Raw genomic sequence first — 23,593 nt, 5'->3', positions numbered from 1 at the left:
TAGAAACTGGATTGAACTGGGCAAGTCAATGGAGAGCTTTTGTGAAAGCGGCACTGAATCTTCGGATTTCGTAGACCATTGAGAGAGAGAATACATTTAAGCACAACAGCATAACAAACATGAGTAAGTGGTTAGCTTTTGCACTTCTACCGGGAAGTCCGGGACTCATCCCCGCATTAGACCATTTTGACAAAAGTTTTTGTTAATTCCATCTGTGAATGTAGAGATAGTGCGTGTACTGTGAGTCCTGGCCGACTTCCTTTCTTATCGGTTTTAAATCGTTATTACTACCAGCAGTGACGGATTTGCGCAGGGGTTAGGGTAGGGATGTCTTTCGGATTGAAGCCTGTACCCCGAAATTATGGAAATTCTAAAACAAACTAAATATTAGTTATGCCATTACTCATAAACTTCACGCTCTCAGATAAAAAATTAGGATTTTTTTTTTTAGAAAAACTAAACATTTATAAGAAAAACTCCTCCCAAAATACTTTTCTCAAATCCGCCACTGATTTCAGTACAAAATGGTCTTCAAGGTTGAATCCGGAAGAATACTGTTGAATATACAAACGAAATGAAATATTTCTTATGCCTATACTCATAAACTTTAAGCTCCTCCCAAATAAAAATTAGGGATTTTTAGAAAAATCAAACATTCAGAGAAACCCTTCCCAAATACTTTTCTAAATCCCCTACTGATTATTCCTATCAAATGGTATTTAAGGTTGTATCCGGAAGATTGTTGCTAAGTCATTGCACAACTACAGAATAACAGAAATGTGGAAGTACGCTCTGACATATATATTGAAAAACATAAGTTTACTTATGTGCTAGAAGCTAGAGTACTAAGCTCTAAGAAATGAAACACGGATGACTAAAAAGAAATTATCTAGAGAAGAAAAACATTGTCGATAACTCAGATGTTAAAATAAAGTTAAATGACCTCTAAAATTGCCCTCAAATACTATGTACTTTATGTTCAATTTAATTGATAAAATATGTGCTCCATCTATCATGATGGTGAATTCCAGAGCGAAATATGGCATTTAGGTCATGAAATCTTATTTAACTTTGCAGTACACTACAAGAAAGCTATCTAAATAGAAAAATCATGAAAATGAAAAAAGCCAAAATGTCCAAAATTCTCGTTTTTTCCCCAACAAAGCCGGCTTTTTATGTGCAAAAAACAATCGATTTAAAAAAGCCAGTTTTTTTTGCATCTCTAGTCCACCTAAAGACCATCTGTACCTATTAATGCAATTTTTCCAGTATGGAACTTTTAAAGGCAGTAAGAGTGCATTTCCTGCTAAGAGAAATTCATATTTCATAAATATAAGTATACGCTAAGTATTTTCGTATTCCTTTTGTAAGTCTTCACGTCCTAGGTGCATGTATTTAATAGGGAGTTCCGCCCCCAAATCCCACTCTAAAAGTTTATTTACATAATACTGTAGTCAGGGTGGATTGATTTAAATCATTTGATTTTTTTTAATCGTTGATTTTAATCAAATTCCTAAATAAATTAATTTAAAGTGAAAATAAGTAAAATCTCGTTTCTGTTTTTTTTTTTCTGTTAACGGGGCAATCTGCTTTCTTCTTTTCGTAACACTACACAGGGTTTTTAAATCGTTAACTATTCCAATGGGAAACCACCATACACATTTAAGACGAAAATTCTTTTCTAAGTTCGTCTGTTTGTTTGTTGCCCGATAATAGGGGTGTATTTAGATGAGTCCGATCCCCTCTCCGAAACTTAAAAATAATATATATATTTTATAACTTTAGGCGAAATTTATGAATTTTATATGTATTTCGTGCTGCAAGCTATTTCCGATTTTTTAAAAAAATATTTTCCTGACAAGTATCACTAACATGTATTAAAAAAAAAAAAAAAAAAAAAGCTTAAGAAGCATAGTTTCGGATTGAAATAGGTTAACGATTGGGGATTAATTCAAAATTCAACCCCAATACTTTCACTTCAATGGCATAGTTAACATTTAATACTAATTCCTCATGTTTTTCTCCAGTTCGCGATTTGTATTATAATACGAGGAGAAAGATTTGATTTAAATAAAATAATCAATTTAAATAAAAAGAAAAATCAACAAAAATTATTTTTTGAAAAATCATGATTTTTTCTACCCTGACTGTAGTAGAATGTTCTTTATAGTGTTGGTTTGAAACACGAGAAAGTAAGGATTCATTGTTTTCGTGGCTTCTGAATAGCTCGTGCAGTTTGCAACATTTAAGAGATAGAAGGTACTAATTTTGCGCAGTAATACAACACAGATGAGTATGTATCTAATGAAAGGAAAGAAAGCATGAAAATAAGAAATATTTGTGATTAGTAGTTACAAATGAAGGGCGGAAATGAAAGAGAAGTAATTCTAGGTAAGGAATATTATTAAAATAATGGTGCTCGCACTGCTGGGCTAGTTTTGGCGCACCACATTTTGGAAGATTTATAGGTAAAATTGAATACTTTGGATGAAAAGACATATTTATAATATACAATTTTCTGCAGACGACAAAATTGAGTATAAAGTAATACAGCTATATTTTAAGTGTACCAGTATAGGGTTACTAGTGTAAAATCATTACAAGTACTTTATGCAGGGTTGGCAAAAATCATGTTTTTTTTCTTAATTGTTCTTTTTTTTTTTTTGGTTTAAACCTGTTTTTTGTTTAAATAATTTGCTCTACATATTTATATTACATATGAACAGAAGTAAGTTTATTTAGCCTTGGCTTTATTATGCAACAACGGGGTTATGCTGGAAGGGGACACATAAGCTTAACCGCTTCTCGGCTTACACCCGACAGAAACTGCCCACCATTTGGACTTGGAGCACCAGAATGGAAGTTTCACCCACTTTGCTGCAACACCAATAATATATTCGCTTATTCGGAAATCGGGACTGTCCCGTTTTATTATAAAATTGGGCGGTCTGGTCAGTAATTTTCTTAAATCCGTAAACTCCTGCCTTACCCAGTGGGAAAATCCTGTTATTACTTTAAATGCAAAGCAATAACGGGAAAATCTCGTTATTGCTTTGTATGTAAAATATTACGGTCAACGTACCATAATCAGTACGCTAAAACTGAGGTATTAAATTACAAATTTAGTATGAAGATATAATTCAATAAAATCAAAACAAAGTCCAATGCAAGCTAATGTTGGAAGCTACATAGGCAGTCGATAAATTTTGCCAATTTCTATCAATATATTTAAGCAACTTTAGCTTCTATATAATAACAGGCATTCAGGAAACAGAAATATACAATTTAGTTTCGTTTCGAATGTTTAAGCCTAACATAGTTATGTAATACCGAGGTTATCAAGAAGAAAGCTTTCACTAAAAGTAACATCCGAACCGCTACTTAGTTTACACTTGAAAGAAGGGTTGTTGTTCGACCGAGAATTGAACGAGGGACGCCTTGATTAAAAGGTAAAAAGGAGATTAAAAATCTGTGAAAAAAAAAAAAAAAAAAAACGGAGCAAAGCATATACTGTATAATATAATAAATAATAGCCTTACAGTTTCAGCAAAATATTTTTGCCTTCATCAGACACATTATCCCATACATTATACATCAGGCACACCAGATAATATGTCGGGACCGCGGTGGCTCAGTGGTAGAGCGTTCACCTCTGGTGCTTGGGGTCCCGGGTTCGATCCCAGCCCCGCCAAGTGAACTTTCTGGTGTACAAACACCGTGTGCGTGAGTTTCCTCGGGGTTCTCCCGTTTTCTCCCCTTTCTTAATTCCACCATTTTCATTCATTATTCATCATCACCGTCTCCTTTAGCTTAACCGGCATAAGCGTGGGACGTAAAACTCAAAGATTTCATTTCATTTCAGATAATGTGTCTGATCAAGTCAAAGATATTTTGATGAAACTGTAACACTATTATATGTGCTTTGGTTAGAATTTGTCTTTCATGGTATTCAAGAAGTTCCAAAGCTGTAGAATGTGTGGTATTCAGAGACAAAACTAATGCAGATGCTTTTATATGCGGAAACATCACCATGAAGTTCACAAGATTTAAAGCATTTTTCCTTCTTTTATTTAATTTATTTTATTATTATTTTGCTTAAACCATTTTCGTTTAAACCAGCCAATTCTGGCTTTACGAGGGATAAAATGACCGAGTGCATATGAAAGATGACTCTTATATGCTATGGTAACTGTTTAGTAATGGGGGGGTAAAACTGGCAAAGAACAGGATGATTTACAGAAGAAGTGAGTTGATAGTGGTGTTCAAGAAAATATCGTATACAACATTTTGAAGGCAGTAGGGAACCTGTACAAATTGGAACGGTAAGTGGAAGTGATTTACGTGAGAAAAGAAAGTCAACTCTTCGTAACGAAGACAGAAAACAACGTGCCCTGTGGGATTCTAACCTACCTTCACTCGGTAACGCTCGCTCGGCAATACTGTCTGAATTAAGTGTTGGTAACCTAACTTAACGTACGAAACTATAAAACGACCAAATCGGAATAGAATATCACAAAAAAGTACGTGAAAAAGCTGCGCGCCCATAGCTAACAACAGCCGATGCTATTTTCACCAGTAGTATATCTCTACATAGTGTATACAAGTTGTATTTTATGTTCATAAGTGGAGCATTACAAGAATGAAACCATGACAAGTCATATTAAAACTCGTAACATTGCTAAAACCCACTTCTTATTACCACCCTCGCTTATAAGTATACCGACCATCGCTGACGCGCCTCATCCCTTCGGACGCACCCCCACGTTATCGTGCGGGCCCACCAGCTCCACCCTGCTTTGACTCAGCATCCATGGTTTTTAGTGGCCACTGTAGGAACAGGTTGGTTTTTGTATTTTGAAAGCCGTATCACACACGCAAATCGTAAAGAAATTGTAATATTCCAACAAATATTTCTGATAGCACCCTTGAATTTTGTCTCTGCCAAGTGAGATTTTTCATGTCACTCACTGCAAATCCTTTCAGAGGCAATAAGGAAATCAGTGAAATAATTATATTTTTTAAACAATTATTTCGAGTTGTGGCTCAAAATTAAATCTGCACGAAAATAACAGCAAATAAATAGTAATACAAGGTTGAAAACAGGTTCATGTAACTCATATACGGACCGCCATCTGCGGAAGAGCAGCTCTATTTTTTTTTTTCCAATATTAAAGTGTTCAAGATATATATATATATTTTAAAAAAGTTATATTGCATGTAGATACTATCCTGCCACTACTCGGAAGAAACCTTGTCCTTTGTTACACAGAATTACAAAAATCAAAAATTACAAAGTCATGTACACTTTGGTATCAGGGTTTTAAGTTTAGAGTTACCCCTCCGGTTTTTATAAAAATCAGGAAAATTTACAGGAGAAATGAGGTAAGAAATGATAATTTGAAGTTTTTATTTTATGTTTAGGAATGTAAGTTCGGCAGGAGAGTTATGTTTAATACGAGAAAAGATATGTGGAAGTTAGTACTATTTACCAGATGCGGAAGGTTTCAGCAGCATGGTAGCTGTAAAATATGGAGAACAGGTGTAACGGATGAGGAAAAATAATGACGAACAGCTTTTAAATTTTTGTGAAGCACACAGAGTACTGAAGTGAAATGTAACAATTTTTAATACTTTAAGCACTGTTTTTTGTATGTTGCAAAGTCCAAGGGCACCTTCAGACTGGAGGGGCAACTCTAAACTTAAGCCGGTATTAGTATTATGTCCCTCTCCCATAATGAATCTGCACCCAATAATGCAACTCTTCCCTCAATACTAACGATTATTCAAGTTTCTGTATTTAAAAAGTCAGTTAAAAAATTAGGTATTTTTAATTAGTATTACTCTGCACTGACGGCGAAATAAAGGAGATACATTTGTCTGAAAAAGCCAACGATAAAATTCCGAAGGGAGCACCACTTACTTCAAAAATTTAAAATAATAAATCTTAGCCATGTTGGAGTACTCTAAATGCAAATCCTTTTTACATTTACTAAATCATATACTTACTCTCAAATATATTTCCCTTTAATTTATATAAATAATGTTCCACGTAGAAAGTTAATAAAATATATATTCACCTCCTCTTTCACAGCTTAATGTTAAAGTACGGACACAAACTTCAAAATTGTTCTTCTTCCCGCCGTCCGTATACGTAAAGCAGTTATCTTTTTCTTCTTTTTCTACAAATCAGTGTGAACTATGGCCATGTCTACGCCAAAATAAAATCATAAGAAATTTGAATTCGCATTTGGTCGCTGAATTAGATTCAAAAATAATTTCATAAAATCTCATATTACACTGTATTATCAATTAACGTCATATCAAATGCCGAAAATATAACGTTTATATTTTACTTGACAATGGCAAATTTTGAGAAAATAAATAATCTGTCTGAAAACTAGGGTATTGGCTTTCTCAGATGCTGGCAACATTGATAGCAGCCTGAGAACAGATAATTTGTACGAATTTTAATATACAAAATCTTTGTGTTTTTCAATGATTATTATATACTTAAAGGACAGCTAGTTGTTTTTAAACTATAAGTTTATAAAGTGATAATTTAGTAAAGAAGTAAAAGTATTAGCATCTTTAATGCTAAGTGCAAGGATATATCATATTCTAGGAATGCGTATTTCACCATCTATGGAGGCCCTATACAAACACCTGTGTGGTTGAAAAAGCAAGAAATGGTACTAAGTGACTTAGACATTTGAATGATTGCATAATGGTGGATCAAAGTATCTTGGAGAAGTGTTTTAAAATAATGTCTACTGAGGCTGAAGGTTAATAGCTATTACCGTACTGTACTATAGTTCTATAGGTGCAATCCCAGTTTATGGTTGCATACTTATATTCACGAGATACGAACTCTTAGCAGAAAATGGACTCTTATTGCCTTGATAGTCTTTCTTAAGTAAGGAATTAGTAATATGTGCATGTTTACTTTAGGAGAGCTGAGTAAAAAGAAAAAGAAACAGCGTATACACTTACGGCATAGAAACTGTTTTGCATAAAACACGAACTTGAAAACACAAGACAGCTAGTTTACATGGCCACTAAAAAAGCACGAATGCTAACTAACCGAGTTAGGGCTGGAGCGCCGCTCGGAGTTGCGCCTGTAAGGAAAAGGCGCGTCAGTGACGGTGAATGTATGCATAAACGAGGATGCTAAAACACTTGATATGCCATAAAAACATATACCTTGTGTGTGCTACAGCTTTGCGACATTTCTGTAGTAGAGCACGATCTCTGTGTACACTGCCCTCATGTAGTAATTCAATTCATCATGCTTTGGTTATGGAATATTACGTGTTTAAGAGCATACATTCTATTTCGTGTTTCTATCTTATACATAACCTTTGAAAAATTCCCTGAAGTCCTAATATTTTATCCTTTCCAACGTCTGGGAATTAAAATTTCTTGAAACGGCTTCAATTTTCTGATATTTGAATACTACATCACTGAGTTACGCCATCCCGTTACACTTTATATATATATATATATATATATATATATATATATATATATATATATATATATATATATATATATATATATAAAAGAGAACGCATAAATCCTTTGTGAACTCATCACGCTAATACGGCTGAACCAATTTCTTTCATTTTTGGGGGGTTATTAGGATTTGGACCCTAGATGGTTTTTATCATATCACTTTAATTTTTAATTACCAGTGTCTTGAGATAATTGACCATTCAAGTGTCCATACGTACAAATCCTTTGTTATTAGTTCATCATAGGTAAAAATAAACGTATTTATATGCAACCCGCATGACCATGTGACTTGGCGGGTTAACATAAATGACAGGCGATATAATGTTAACATTTACTGGAATTTTAAAGCGAAAAAGTAAAAATTATCTAAGTAACAAAGTTTATTGCGTTCCGGGGTGACCGCAGCGAAGCGGGGTGAACGCTGCTAGTATATATATATATATATATATATATATATATATATGATCGTTGCCAGTATTTTATTTCATACCGCTAACTAAAGCAAGTCGGACACCTTTTGTAAATTTCGATTATGTTGGATCAAGGCTTACAACGTTCAGATTAAGTGCTGGAGAGCAGGTCCAGAAATATGAAACCTAACCTAAGCCCCTTAACATTTTGAATCTATGTATTCTGCGGCAGAAGCATCAAGCATAATCACAAGCCAATATTTCGAAAATTAATGACTGAAATTCGGTACTCATAAAGAGAGGTTAATTTCAAAGAAACTTATTTATGTAAGCAAAACAGAAATTTGCAACATTAACAAGGAAGTGATATGAAATGTACATACGTTGTTACCTTGCAATTGTACATAAATGTTTTTGCATTTTGCGCAATACCAAGGTGGAACCTACTATTAATATGAGCTCTAAACCACGGCCAGGACCTGAATGCGATATGGTTGGCAGATGACCTCAGAGTATAGGCCATTCCTCGCCGTACTATCTCGCTTCCAAGTGAGCTGGACTATAGAAATATACCATTGGCACCGGCAATTGTACGTAAAGGAAGAATGAATCAAGCATGCCGTCATAGGGAAGCTTCCAAAACTTTTAGAACAAAGAAACGCGATTTTCTGAAAGCTAAAATTAAGGAACTTGAAGAAAATTGTAAAAATAAAAATGAAAATAAAAACCCTTTCCAATTCTGGGGGTACTTTTATACACAGAAGAAAATAGAATTCAATATTTCTTAAACAACTCGATGCAGGGTCGATTTTATATTTTTAAAAACATGAGACAAAAATATACTATAACGATATTTGTCAAATAACACCTTTAACTAGGAAAAGAAAAAAAACAATATAACAATATGCGTGGGGCTCTTTTGAACATAAGACTAAAAGCCTTATTAAATACAATCTATCAACTGTAGGATATTTCTAGATACGCCATTGAAAAAAAATCTGTTTAAATGGACATTTTAATGTATATAACATAGTTTTTTTATTTATTTTTTTACCGGGTATCAGTAAAGATTTTAAAAATGTATTTGCCTAATATTTCCCAAAGTTGTTTCTCATTGTAACAATATTGCAAATTCAATAATAAAAAAGTACTCTCATTCAACAAAAAATCTGTATGTTTATATGAAACTAAGAATTATTTAAACAAACGAAAATATTTTCTTTAACACTGAAGAAGTACTATTTACGCGTATTTATATTTTTATGATTCTTGAAATTATTGCAAATTTAGGCTACCAAAATAGATTTTTCTCATACTTAAGAACCCTTGATTACTAAGAGTGGGCTTTGGTAGCACCTGAACTATGTCTTTAGTAGAAACAATATAGTCGTTTTCATTTCGGGCCAATGGAATGTTATATGTCAATGATTTCTCTATCTCTAACATAATGCTTTTTACCCTTTCTTTAAACATACTGTGCTACTACCCAAGAATTTATTTTTAGATCATCCATGTTTTCCGGTTGGTATTCTGAAAATCCAAAGGATACATTCATGACAAATTCACTGATGGTACTCTGAATTTCCTCCTAATCTTGATCTGAAGAAAAGTCCACTGAAATTATATTTGCTTTGCTTTTTGTAGTGCCTTTTTTTTTTTTTTTTTTTTTTTAAGCATCACGTGAGCATTTCTTCAAAGTCGTCAACTGAAACACTGCAGCCAGCTGCAACTTTGAGTATTTTTCTTTGGAGAAAATCAAGTTTGGAGTATTGCGAACAGTGTTGTCATGTTGAGAGATAAATCCCACAGCGTAGAGATTTTTGACGTAGTGAGGGGTTGTGGGAAGATTTTAGTCAAATATGTGAAATGTAGGGATATTGTGGCTATCTTATGTTTTTACTTCAAGGACACTTAGGAATCAAAAATTTCTTTATTTTGGTTTTCAGTCTGTGGGCAGGTATTAGTTTTCATGATCGTTTGTGAGGCATGTATAATAAACCTGCATCCTCAAAGAGCATTAACCTTGCCTTAGATCCTACCAATCCGACTCTTACATGATGGAAACTAGGATTTTCTTTAGTCTCCCCTACCACCATTTTCATTGGAGTGATTCAGAAATAGAAATGAATGAACGTATCTGGCACCAAGGCAAATGAAAAAGCAGCGAGTTGTTTCGACGAGAGAAGTAAACCTGCCAGTTCCCTCAGAATGATGAATTTCCTTGTTGCCATTTGAAAAGTTTTCAGTTTTGCTTTCATGTTTGACTATTATGAATAGCGTAATCACGATTATTAGCCTTGCCTGAATTGTGCAAATAGCTCCTCAGACATATGAGTGCATCACATATCATATAATGATTCATGTTGTAGGGGGCGCAAGATGGCTAAGTGGTGGAGCGTCACCTCTGGTTGCTAAAGCCCCTGGTTCGATTCCAGATTAGGGAGGCCACATTTTTTCGATAAATGAATTTTTCGAAAACGAAAAATTTTACGAAAAACGAATTTTTTAAAAAAAGAAACGAATTTATTTCATTCAAACTTCCAAACTATAGTATACTATGCATACGTATAGGGAGTCTTATAGAACGACTATGTTCATCTGTCTGTCTATCCATCTGTTCGTCTGTTAGCTGGCATCAGAGCAAGAGAAATAGCGAGAAGCATAAAATGAAATGAAATGAAATCTTTAAGTTGAACGTCCCACGGAGCGAGAAGCATAGTTTTGCAACACGAATAGATTCATCGAATGCATTTGACTTTTATTTAATCCAGAAGTGGTAGAGATCTATCGCTGTCTGCTACATTGTTGATCACCACAGAACACAAATGGTAATATATAATTATAGAAAGACGCGGTTTTCCAGAACCAATTCATTGTCCCAAGAATATATTCAATGTTCGCCCTTATTACACTTGCAGCTTAAGGTATGTCGGAAGTCTTTAGAATGCGTTAGTCCGTCTGTCTGTAGACAGGTGTCAGAGCAAAAACAGTAACAGATATTGAGAAGTCGTTTCTTGCGGTCGATTTAGAGCCCCTAAAATGGGTTCGATCTCCTCCATTCAAACCGTAAGTGGTTCAAATACCCTTTTTTGGTTTCAGTTTTTATCGCTATAGAACGAAAAGAGTAATAGATAGCGAGAAGCGATTTATTGCAAACAATTTAGCGTCTTAAGACAACATACAACTATCCACAACATTCAATCAAAACCAGAAATTGTTTATATTTACTATTATTTCCAGTTTCAATACTGAATTAAGAGATGTAGATTTTTGCAATCGATTCAGTTATCAAGAAATAGGTCTATGTTTTCCATTAATCCTCTATTCAGATCGGAAGTTGTTTACAATAATCATTTTCGGTTTCAACATTGATCGATATAGAACAAAAATAGTAATAGATAGCCCCAAGTTTTTTTTTTTTTTTTTCTCAATCGAATCGATACAGCGTCTCAAGAATATATAAGCTATATATCATTTCAACCCACAATACTATTGAAACCGAAAGCGGTTGAATTTACTGGTATATTGGTTTCAATACTGATTTTTATAAAGCAAAAACTTGTAGAAATCGTGATGCGGTTTTTCGCGATCAACTAAGCGTTCTAAGAATAGGCTCTACCTTCTCCTTTGATCTCTATTCACACCAGAAGTGGTTCAAATTAACGATTACAAGTTTCAGCATTTATCGCCACAAAACAAAATCGGTAATAGATAGCGATAAGTGGTTCACCTACAATCGATATCCGCAACACTCCACAAGGGCAGAAATGGTTGAAGTTTATTACTATTTTTGATTTTATAGATAATACTAATTTCCATAGAGCAAAATCGGTGAGAGCTATCGAGATGCATTTTTTAAAAATCAATCCAGCATCCCAAGAATATATTTCACCTTCTTCGTTAACACTTGTCGCGATAAACCAAAAATTGTAATAGATAGCGACAAGCAATTTTCTGGTATCAATTCAGGGTTTTAAGAGAACATATTGTCATAACCTGCTTCACTCTTTGTAACCGGAAATGCTTGAAATTTACTACTACTTTCGGTTCCAATACTTATATTCGTAGAGCAATAACTATAGAAGATATCGAGAAGTTTTCTGAAATCGATTTAGCATCCTAAGAATAGATTTCATCTCCTCCCTTAACCCTTTATTCAAGCCGGAAGTGGTTCAAATTAGCCATTGCTGCTTTCAATCTTTATCGCCATAGAACAAAAACGATAAGTGATAGCTAATAATGGCTTTTTGATACGGATTCAGCATCCGAGGAACATATTCTATCTTTGCCCTTATTAATCTATTCCAACCAGGAGTTTTAGTTGTGCTACTTGTTGTACTGAAGTTTAAGTATTCAATTCGCATAGAGAGCTCCTTCGTGGCTAAGCGGTTAGCGTACGCGCCTTTGGCGTGGGAGACCCGGGTTCGATTCCCGGCGGGAGCTCATGTGGTTCGGATTCCACGTTAATCAGTAGGTCCACGTCTCATATAGCCTCGCTGCTGAACGGGACGTTAAACTAAAAATCAACTCAACTCAACTCAATTCGCATAGATTGGAAGTCTACCGTAGTTTTACACTGTGAAACGAAACTCACTTGTTTCTCTACAAAAACAGAAAGGGAAGTAGGAAAAATGTATAACAACCAGGGGCGGATCGTTCCCCCTTCCAAAGAGCACACTTTCTTTTTTTATATATAAATAAAACCCATCCCAGAGTTTGGAGCTCTCCCCTTCCCGAAGTCCGTCCTGGATCCGCCCCTGATCACAACTCCCGGTTTCAGTATTGATCACCATAGAGCAAGCATGGTAATAGTTAGCGAGAAGCATGAATTCAGTACCTTCGCAATATACTATCTCCAAGTTTTATCCTGTGGTAGAAATTTACTATCATTTCCAATTTCAATAGTGATCACCATAGAGCAAAAATAATAAGAGATAACGAGATATGTTTATATATATATGAATCCAGGATTCGAATATTGTCATCTCGATCGCTATCCCTCTATGTAAACCGGAAATAGTGAGAAACTACCATTTCTGGTTTCATAGTAAAGATAAAACGATAGCCGGAAGCAGTTTTTGATATGGATTCTGTGTCACAATGGTAGTTTCCATCTCTAAGTTTATAGATACTTTTATAAAAAGGCCTTGTGTCCATCTTAAACACAAATTAAATGTATAAGCCCAGTAATAGCAGATCTGGTAACAGAGGAATTCAGGATAGCAATAGGGTAGTTAATTCAGCAGAAGTGAAAGAATTGATAAAAGGTTTAGGAACCAGAAAAGAAAGGACTGTTATGTTTAGTGTGGACGTTAAAAGTATGTTCCCCAGCCTCAAGAGAGAAGAAGTTCTAAGAGTAGTAGACAAGGTGATGAAGGACAGAAAAATTGAAAACTGGGATAAGGAGAAAATGAAAAAGCTTTAAGATTTGTGTGGGACAATAGTTTCTGCAAGATAAGTGAAAATGATAGATGGATTGAGCATTGGATCATGTATAAGCCCAGTAATAGATCTGGTAATGAATGAATGGGAGAAAACAGTGATAGAAAAAGTTGGTGATAAACTAATATTGTTTTGTAGGTATGTGGATGATTGTTTTGGAGTATGAAAAGGAACCAGAAGGCAATTGGAGAAATTTATTGGAGAATTGAATGATGAAAGAAAAGGTATCATGTTAGAGAAAGAAATAGAAAAAGAAGGTGTAATAAATTTCTTAGATATCAAAGTAAAGAGAACAAAGGAAGGAAATTTTATAACATCGTGGTTTCAAAAAGAATGTGCATCAGAAATTTACTGCAATTAAAGAAGTGATGTCGATGAAGGAACAAAAATGAATTTCATTAGGAATATGGAAGAGAAGATCAAAATGATAAATACGAAGATCAAAAGGAAATGATAGATCAAAAGGAGAAAGATATAGAAGGACAATGGGAACAATTGAAAGACAATGGTTACAGTGAAAAGGACAAGAAAAAGAGCAGGAAGAGAAGTAAGAAAAGTGAGAAAGAAGAGGACAAGAAGAAAAGATGGCATGGTATTGAAAGTGCAGGGGTGATATCAGAGAAGATAAGAAGAATTCTTAAGAGAGAAGGTATTAAGACGTACAGGCAAGGAGGAATGAAGATAATAGATATCATCAAGAAAAAGAAGATGAGAACGTCAGCGGAATTATGTAAGAAAGGAGTGATATATGAAGTACCGTGTGGGATGTGTGATAAGGTGTATATAGGAGAAACCAAGAAGAGAATACAAGAACGTTTAAAACAGCATAAAGATGATGTAAGATTGAAGAGAGAGACGAATGCCATTTACAAGCACGTAGATGAAACAGGCCACGAAATAAACTGGGAAGGAGCGAAAATATTGGAATATGAAGGGAGACATCTGGTTAGGAAGTGGAAAGAAGCGAAAAGGATAAAAGAAGTGTATGTTAAAGCTATGAACTTGAATAGTGGTTTGAGTATTAATGAAGAATGGGAAGACATTTTGAAAAGAGAAGAAAGAAGAAAGAAGAAAAGTAGAATATAAGGACAATACAGAGTTAAATTTTATTTATATGTTTTTCAATATTCACGTAGTTAATTAGTAATCAATATTCAGGTAGAAAAGTTAGTATTCAATATTAGGTAGAAAATTTCTATATTTAGGTAGTTAATTGGTATTTAATTTAGTTAATATATATTAAAAGAAATATAAAGATTAGTTAACAATGTATTATTTTTGTTAAGAGTTTAAAATTGTCACAACAATGGGCATATATTTTGAATTTTAATGAAAAATAAAAAAAATGATTCTTGATTGGTAGAGATAACAAATTATGTTATGTTATCTATGATTTCAGTTGTAGTAGTAGTCTGAAGAAGGAAGTGATATACTTCCGATACTGTAACAATTCTCGTTAATTTATAATAAAGAATATAAACAGCCTTGTAAGAAACTTATGTTTAATTTGTCTCTAAGTTTAATGTAACCGAAAGTGATAAATACTTACTATATCTCTGGTTACAATATTTTTTTCTCATATAACGAGAGAGGCACTAGGAAGCGACAAAAGTTTCTTTTAAATATATAATTTTATAATTCCAAGAAAAGATTTCAAGCCCTGCCCACTGGTCTAGTGGCTAGCGCGTATTCCTTTGATGCACAGGGTCCCGAGTGGGAAAACATTGAACGTGTTATGGTGGTTCGGATTCCACTGTAAAATGTAGGTCCACGTCTTGTATAGTCTCGCTCGATACTGAAAAGGGACGCTGAACTTCAACAAACAACCAAATAAAAAATATTTCATCTTAGTATTCTTCTACTGAAGTTAATAGCAGTAAAAACTAATACGAAAACGAAGACCCACCTATTTAAAATTTGAATTCTCGTTTGATGAGATTGTTATAGTCAGATACTTAGTTCTTTGTCCTACCGTATATAAAACATCTTTAGAACAAATAAACCATTCAATAGTATTTTGTTAGTATTAAATTGCCTATTTTTGAAAACAAATAGTTTTTGATACTGACTTAGTTAGTTATAGAAAATAAGAGAAATGAATGGGGCATCTTAGTGAGAAGTCTTCGGAATCAGTATCAGTACATATAATCACTTCATGTTTCATATTTTGTTAAAAGTCAATTTATTACAGAGTTGCCTGATATTATCACGATCAGTTTATACAGGATCCTTCTTTTTGGTAATTTGATAGTCTTTTTTTACATTATAAAATATATTGTCGGGTTAACTGCTGTATCACCGGACGAATTTTAGGAAATTTGCCGGGTCAGTTGGAGAATTTATTTAAGTTTATGAGGAAGAGTGATTGAAAGTCAGATAAGGGGAATAGTAAAATCTCAGAAAGTGATTGTATTTGCTGGTTGTTTTTGATGTTGTAAGCGGCACTGTATGTGGAGGTGGATGGACTATTTCGCGGAGAGTACACTTGTTTTACTATACGGATCCATAGATTGTAAAATGTACAGATACATTTGAGCAAATCTTTAATTTGCCCATTTCATGTCGAGAACAGAAATCAACAAACCCTTGTGGGGCTTCTAACCCGTTCCTACTACTATCACTACCCCTACTCCTACTACTACTACTACTACTACTACTACTACTACTACTACTACTACTGCTACTCCTACTCCTACTTATACTATGGATCCGTATAGTAAAACTGTGCACCTAATAACATAACGTAACTTAGTGTAATCCAACCAAATATAACCGAATGCAGTATATTTTGCTCGATTTTCAAATTGGTCCGGCGATACAGGAGAAATGCCATTGTGTCGATAACACATTAATAATCACTATTAGTAAATAATAATTTTTTTTCTGTAAAATATAAATTTTACACTGTTTACCTTTGTGAATTATTATTTCTAATTTATATCCCTCAAGAACCGAGAACCAAAGGTCTGTGCATCACAATATTTCGTGCTGAGCTCGCACGCGTATCAGACTCGTTAAAGTCTATAACCATATCAACTTTGGTCAATATCGGATGAGTTTAACGCGTTTTAATGAAATTTCTTGATTTTACTAAGTTCAAGTCAAAATTTTCTGGACAGTATTTTGAGAAAAAATATACTGCTACCAGCTAGTCAGAGCATCAATGGAACTGTGTACTGTCAGCAGTTGAGCCGTGTTCAAGAAAAAACTCAAGACTCTGGAGCCAGCACTTCTGAATCGCAAAGGGGTCCTCCTGGTACAGGACAACGCTAAGCCCTACGTGGTTAGGATGTCCCGGGACACGATTCTACACTTTGGATGGGAAACACTATTGCATCCGCCATACTCCCCTGACATTGCACCGTCCGATTATCACCTGTTCCATTCCTTGGGCAATCAGCTTAGAGGACGCCAATTCAAATTCCTAGTAGAGGTGCAAAAATGCACTTGATACCTTCTTCGCTTCATGGCCCACCAAGTTCTACCGCGATGGAATACACGACCTTCCAAAACGTTGGCAGAAGGTCGTCGATGCTGATGGAGACTATTTTTTATCTTCCAGGTATGTCTTAGGTTGCATATCGTTGTTTGAAGGTGTTTGGTGAAAAAGCGACAGATCTTTTTTGGTTACCTTTATAGTTACTAAGTTCGTCAAGATCTACCACCTTGCCAGGTTTGGTAAAAATTGGATGAGTTCCATCTTTCAATTTCTTGATTTCACGGATTCCAAACCTGACATTGATAGCTAATAGATCAGGAATAAAAAGTCTGTACACCATAATATGTTATATTGAGCTTCCATGCATACCAAGCTTGTCAATATTTACGATCCTACCAACTTTCGTCAAGATCATTTGAGTGAAATTTCTTGATATCACTAACTTAATTTGATTAGCAATAACTCTGGAACCGAAGTCCCAAACACCATATTATTTAACGTGTGTACTAAATGCATCGCAGTACATAACCATACTAATTTTGGGCATGGTTGGATGAGTTTCGTTAATAGTAGGCACTATACACTATCCTTTCATTAAATCCAAGGGGGCACGGTAGCTCAGTGTTACAACGCTTACCTCTTGTGCATTTGATCCCAGGTTAAGTAAGTTCGTGGCAGACAACATCGTGTCCGTCTTTTAACCCGGGGTACTCCTATTTCCTCCCACATTATCATTCCATGAATTCCGAAAACTTTTAGAGAAACGAAAAATCATCGAAAAAAGGAAAACGAATGTTTTTTCGAAAAACGAAAGACGATTTTTTTTCGAAAAAACCAAAATTTTTTTTTCGAAAAAGAAAATACCTTTCGAAAAACGAAAAATTTTTCGAAAAAACGAAAAACAAAAAAAATTTCGAAACAGCGAAGAACGAAAAATGAAATTTCCGAAAATAAAAAAAAAAATCGATAAGGGCCATCCCTATTCCAGATCAGTTGAGTTTGTGGTGGACATCGTCGTATTCATGGGTTTTCTGGTGTTTTTCCCGTTTCCTCTTTCACTCTCATTCCACTAATTCTTTCATAATCATTCACTTTCATTAATCACTCATCTTCTTTAGCTACAGGGCATATAAACTGTGGAACGTAAAACTAGAAATTTCATTTTATTTTACTTTGGTTTATAGATTTGGGCAATGATCCAGAAATACAATCTAATCTGAACTTAAACTAGTACTGTAGGAGATGATTTTGGGTAATTCTTCCAAGTAGTTTAAACTTCATACTGTAATTCTTTTATAACAAAGGATATAATAAAGTAAAAGTAAATTAAATAATAATTTAGCTTAAACACTCGAAAATCATGTATAGTTTTGAACCTTGAATTGTTCAGGCTCGTACAATATTCATGATGATGGACCACATGGTACCAGCGAAACGCCATATATAAAGATAGGAACAGGCTAATGTTAGTTATGTAGAAGTTCATTAATTCTTTGCCCAGAGTGCATATTTACTTAAGCATTTAGTTAGGAGATATGATGGGTGTTTCTATACCACATGCTGGAGATCTTAATGGTATTCCCCAATGAATTTTGGAAAGATCATATATAATAAGTAGAGACAGTGCATCGCTTTGTAATTTTTTTTTCCAGCACTTTCAGCAGTAACCCACGATTCTTCAAATAAGATATGAACCTTCCTTAAATCAGATAACGGACACGAGTTGACCGCTAATTAGTCTAAACATGTAGTTTGGAAATCATTTTCTCCCTGTAATCATTTGTATATCCACTATGATAAATATGTTTGACTATATTTGATTTTTAACTCCAGCAGTTTTGTGATTCTTGAAATTCTTTTTTCTTTTTTTTTTTTTAAATTTTATTTGTTGTTTATTACTAATTAAAAGAAAAGAAAAGGATTACTGGTATTCGATCTCCGACCTAGTCATAAATTTTCATTCTAAATTTCAGTTAATATTTTCAGGGTTTAATTTTACACATTAAAGCGAAATTTTCAAATGGTTATTCATACCGTAATTCTTTTATAACGAAGGATATAATAAGGTAAAAGTAAATTAAATAATTTAGCTTATTATGTGGTCATCTGTCTCATTCGTGTAGCCTTTTTCAAAAGTAATACGATTGCTCCATTAATTTATGTCTGGTGATAAGTAAATCATAACAAAGAGGAAAAATCTGTTTAAAGCACGCAAAGTTAGATAGCAAATAAAATGAAATGTCTAGTTTTGCGTCCCAGAGTTATGCCTTTTACGCTAATGGGAGCAGATATATACTGAAAGTAAACGAAACTATTATGAAAGAATTGATGGAATGGAGATGTCGGAGGAAACGGAGAACTCCGAAAAGACCTACAGACAAGATTTTGTCCACCACTGGAATCGAGCCAGTAGTCTCTCGGACCAGAAGTGAGCGCTCTACCTCCTTAGTCACTATGCCCCTCGTAAAGTTAGATCCTTCGATGTAATGATTCATTATTTTGTTCAAAGACTATAGACAGATGAATAGACTGAGTAAAGGTATACAGATGGATCGTTAGTAGCTCTTATTAGAGGATTCTATCCAAAGATGTACTGTATGTACGCCTACAAAGTGCCACAAAGATGCTGCCTTTCGCCTTTGCCTCCAACTTATTGAGAGGCACATGGATGATTGAAATGTAACTTCAACCATCTACATGATGCAGCAAAGACTTGTCCTTGTTTCCCAGTCATTGCTCTTCAAGGCTTGTGAAATCTGTGCTATTTAGTGAGAAACACTTGCAGATGTATTTAAAGTGCGGCTTGGAGTTTACGTGGAAACTTGACGTGAATTTATGTGTTACAATTGACTCAGTTTCACAACTGTTGTTCTTGCTATCTTGTCCACCACGTGAGATGGTCAGCTCGTGAACTGTAGCTCAATATTATGTAATTATCAGTAGATCTTTGATCTGATGAGAGTAGCTGTTACAGACATATTCGCTCACAATCAAGGGACGTCATCCAGTATCGATCAATCACTTAGATCCTTGTATACTTCCACATCGCGCACTCAACTAACTTTTGTATCAGACTTCCGACAGCTGGTTTATTTATGTAGAAGACAGACTATCCAAATCACACTTTAAAATGTACGTCTGTATGTTATGTAACTTCGATGCTCAAATGATATGTAAAAATCCGAATAAATAAGTCAGTGATAGAGCGTTCACTTCCGGTGCTTGGGGTCCCTGGTTCGATCCCAGCTCGCGCCGTGTGGACTTTGTGGTGGACAAACACCGTGCTCGTGGGTTTTCTCGGGGTTCTCCCGTTTCCTCCCACTTTCTTCATTCCGCCATTTTCACTCATTTCTCATTATCACCGTCTCCTTTAGCCTAACCAGCATAACCGTGGGACGTTAGACTTAAAGATTTTTTCCGAATAAATAAATAAGCTGATGGAACCCACACAGATATAACAAGATATAATACTTACTGGAGTATTTCTAGAGGCATATGTAACTGCTTTATGAGTAAAAACAATGCTGTAACTCATCAGCGTGCAATAAATGTAAAGGATATTATACGACATTGAAACTTGTTAAACAATTGTTAAACTTAATTTCATAGGCAGAACCTAACAGCTAATTCGATTGAAGTGATCTCGGAAAGAAATCGGATTAACCTCCGTAGAATCACAAACGAATTGACTTCGCGTACTTGTTGGATAGATTAACATCATTTTAGTTGACATATTGTTATGAATGCAAATGGACAAACCTAACGAAATCTTAAATACTTTGCAAGATACAAGAAAAAAATGAATCTTCTGCTAACATCTATATATAATATGTGATTGTTGTTATTAGTTTTCCTTTGAACCGATCAAAGTCCATTGTACAGAAAGCCAACCATTATATATTTTTTAAAAGGTATACCAAAGAATAATATTGGGAAACCAGATGAGAATGAAATAATTCAGTTTTATGTCCCTCGATTATACTTTGTAGCTTAAAGGAGACGATGATGATGAGAGTGAATGAAATATGGAATGAAGAAAGTGAGAGGTGAGAAGAGAGTTAACCCCGAGAAAATCAACGCACATTGTGTTTGTTTACCTGAATGCCCACTGATGCAAGATAGGACCAAACCAGAGACTCCATACACCAGAGTTGAACGCACTACCACTGAGTCACCGCGGTCCGGGAATCAGATGAGAGTTTAGAATACATCATCACAGTAAAAACCCCGAATCTGTGTTTGGAACGAACTAGTAGTTAGGAGAAAGTGACCAACTTTTCGTCATAAGGTTTACGTTTATTTATACATATATATTCAGGCTGAAACTGAAACTAGTGTGTCTCGTAGAAGACACTACAAAACGTACGGAACTTCGCAAAAGCACTTGCTATTCATGCTGGATCTATAGTTTTTATAAGTTAGAAAATACAGCAGAAAAATCTAAAATCATATGCAGAGTTGGATGGTCAAAGAACAAAAAATGTCCATAAACGTGTAAGTGTTAGTAAAATCTTGATGAACACACATTTGTCGGTTATCACGTTTCACTCCCGAATATTATTCGTATTATATTCAGAACTAAATTCCCCATTCATTACTCAAAGAGATTCTACTACAAAAGCAACTTTTGCTTTTTTTTTAATAAGTTTATGAATGTTTCTTCTGTGATTTTTTATAGTTTGTTATTATTGTTATGCAATTGCAATCAAAGAAAAATTCTAAATATTGTTTCATTTTAATAGTGTTTACTGTTGATAAAATACATCGAAATGCCATATATTTTTTTTATTATTTTTTAAGGGGAGGCGTTGTCATACAAACCCACAAGAGGCATTTATTGAAATCAAAAGTATCTTTGGTATCTATTTATGTATAAATGGGTCAGAGCCAAAGTGGACTCAAAGAATTCGTATCTTTATTCACTTTTCTTACTGATATGCAAATTAAGTCGTTGTATTTCTTTAACTTGGACTAGATTAGTTCTTCTGTACTATACATTATTTTGAAATTGTCCATATATAATTCTGTATAATGGTTTCTTTTGTGCAACTGTTTATTTATTTATTTATTTATTTTATTTTTATTTATTTATTTATTTTTGTCCTGAAAGGACTCTTGACAAGTATATTAACAAGTATGTAAAGATCAGTACAACGTATTTTATCAGGAGTCCTTCGTGAGTGAGTCGGCAGACGTATCGCATTTGTGGCCAATTAGTCCCAGTTTCAAGTTCAAATGGAGAACAATTTCTCTCGGATGTAAGACGAGAAGCGGTTTAGATTCCGCTTTAAGCTTATGTGACCCCTTTCAGCATGATCCGGTTGCTGCATAATAACACCACGGTGAAACAAACTTATTTCTGTTCATATGTGATATAAATACATAGATAAAATTATTTAAAAAAAAAAAAAAAATGGTTTTAGCCAACCTGGTTGGTTTTTGCCAACCCTGATTTATGTGACTTTGAAGTATTGTCATTGCTAATTTTCATGTTTTAAAAAATATATTTACATGTGAATGCATAGTTACCCAGACAGTTAGTAGCAACCGTGCACTTTCTGTCAGATAACTCGTAGCAGAAGTGTCTATTTCTGCTCAACGAGTCATCATGTTACGTTGAAGCAATAATACCATGTAGCAATTATTAGTGCAAAAAATATTAAATCTATCGTAAAGCATGTAAATTCGTTAGATTGTTTTTAGCATAAAGAATTCAGTATTGCGAATATTGTGTACCTCTAGTGATTAAGACACAAGTAGGAAAGCTTTAGATTGTGGTAGAAGAACTTCAGTACTAACCATGTGTGTTCAATAAAAATGTTTATTTTCGTGGAAATCGGATCTGTTTTGCTCGTATGATAAATCTGTTTGTTCTAGTGTCTTTCTAGGAATCAAATGTAAACGGATATGAATATTTTCATCTTTATAGAGCTCTACTTAAGGCCTGATGTGCATGAAGTGAAAGGACCATTGTCTCCCCTGCAATTTTACCGAGAATATGTGAGTCCAAACGTACCAGTGATTATTAAAGGAGCAGTCAAACATTGGCCGGCTTTTCAGAAATGGAACATAGAATATTTGAGGTAAGATATTTTAATAGTATTTATCACATTGAAATATTACTATTGTGTTGTATTTAATCGCACTCCCGTGAAAATTAATTGAAGATGTGTCTTGTCCTTTTCTTAAAGCCAAAGTTTGCGCAGATTTCTTTGGATGAATTACGTGTAAACCAAGTCAATCTTCAAGCGAATGTTGAAATACCTTGTGTTAAGCTAAAATTCATTGGTGGAGTTAGCAATGAAACATTGATAAAACGTTCAAAATTCTAGAGTTAAAAGAAAAAAATCCGTTATATTGGGAGTACAAGAGCATAATTTTTCAAGTCTTGTTCTTATTTAAGAAAGAAAAATAATCCAAACAAGACTACTAAAGTGACCAGCTGAGGAAAACTAAAACCGTCAGGACACAAAATAGTTGCAGGAAGATCAAACACTAGACCGCAAAAATACAATCTCGATCTTGCCTCTGGTCCCTAGCCAAATTATACTGGAGGATTTAGTGATAGATTATCACTATTTTTCATATTTATTTATTTATTTTAAGTCTTGGTACCCATGTGTTAACAAGTAAGATTATCATTGTTACGTTACAAACTAGGAAAACGTAATTTGCTAAATTCAAACGTACGCTGATTAAAAAGAAACAAACTGACTAAACTTTCAGTTGTAAAAGAGGAAACTGTACAATCAAATTGAATTTTGTAAAGTGATAGCAGATTGCCAGTTCT

At 34.3% G+C, this 23,593-nt stretch overlaps 1 protein-coding gene and 1 long non-coding RNA gene across 3 annotated transcripts in view; one reads left to right on the top strand and one right to left on the bottom strand.

Moving 5' to 3' along the window:
- The window catches only part of LOC145677371 (uncharacterized), a gene marked incomplete at its 3' end in the record, with an annotated part of 42,735 nt that extends 36,531 nt beyond the window's left edge, over positions 1 to 6,204 (bottom strand). The window contains 1 exon segment of one of the 2 annotated variants that reach the window (XM_081747895.1): positions 6,078 to 6,204. 2 annotated transcript variants of the gene reach the window in all.
- A 137-nt stretch (positions 6,205 to 6,341) lies between these two features.
- LOC145677372 (uncharacterized) lies at positions 6,342 to 22,886 on the top strand. The gene is made up of 2 exons (XR_014129791.1): positions 6,342 to 6,782; positions 22,733 to 22,886. It is a non-coding gene; the product is annotated as an uncharacterized LOC145677372 (long non-coding RNA).
- The last annotated feature ends 707 nt before the right edge of the window (positions 22,887 to 23,593 follow it).

The sequence above is a fragment of the Thermobia domestica genome, unplaced genomic scaffold (genome assembly GCF_964235325.1).
Source record: "Thermobia domestica unplaced genomic scaffold, izTheDome1.hap1.1 HAP1_SCAFFOLD_819, whole genome shotgun sequence".
NCBI lineage: Eukaryota > Metazoa > Arthropoda > Insecta > Zygentoma > Lepismatidae > Thermobia > Thermobia domestica.
The sequence above is the reverse complement of the archived record's forward strand: the minus strand, read 5'-3'. Positions and strand labels throughout refer to the sequence as shown.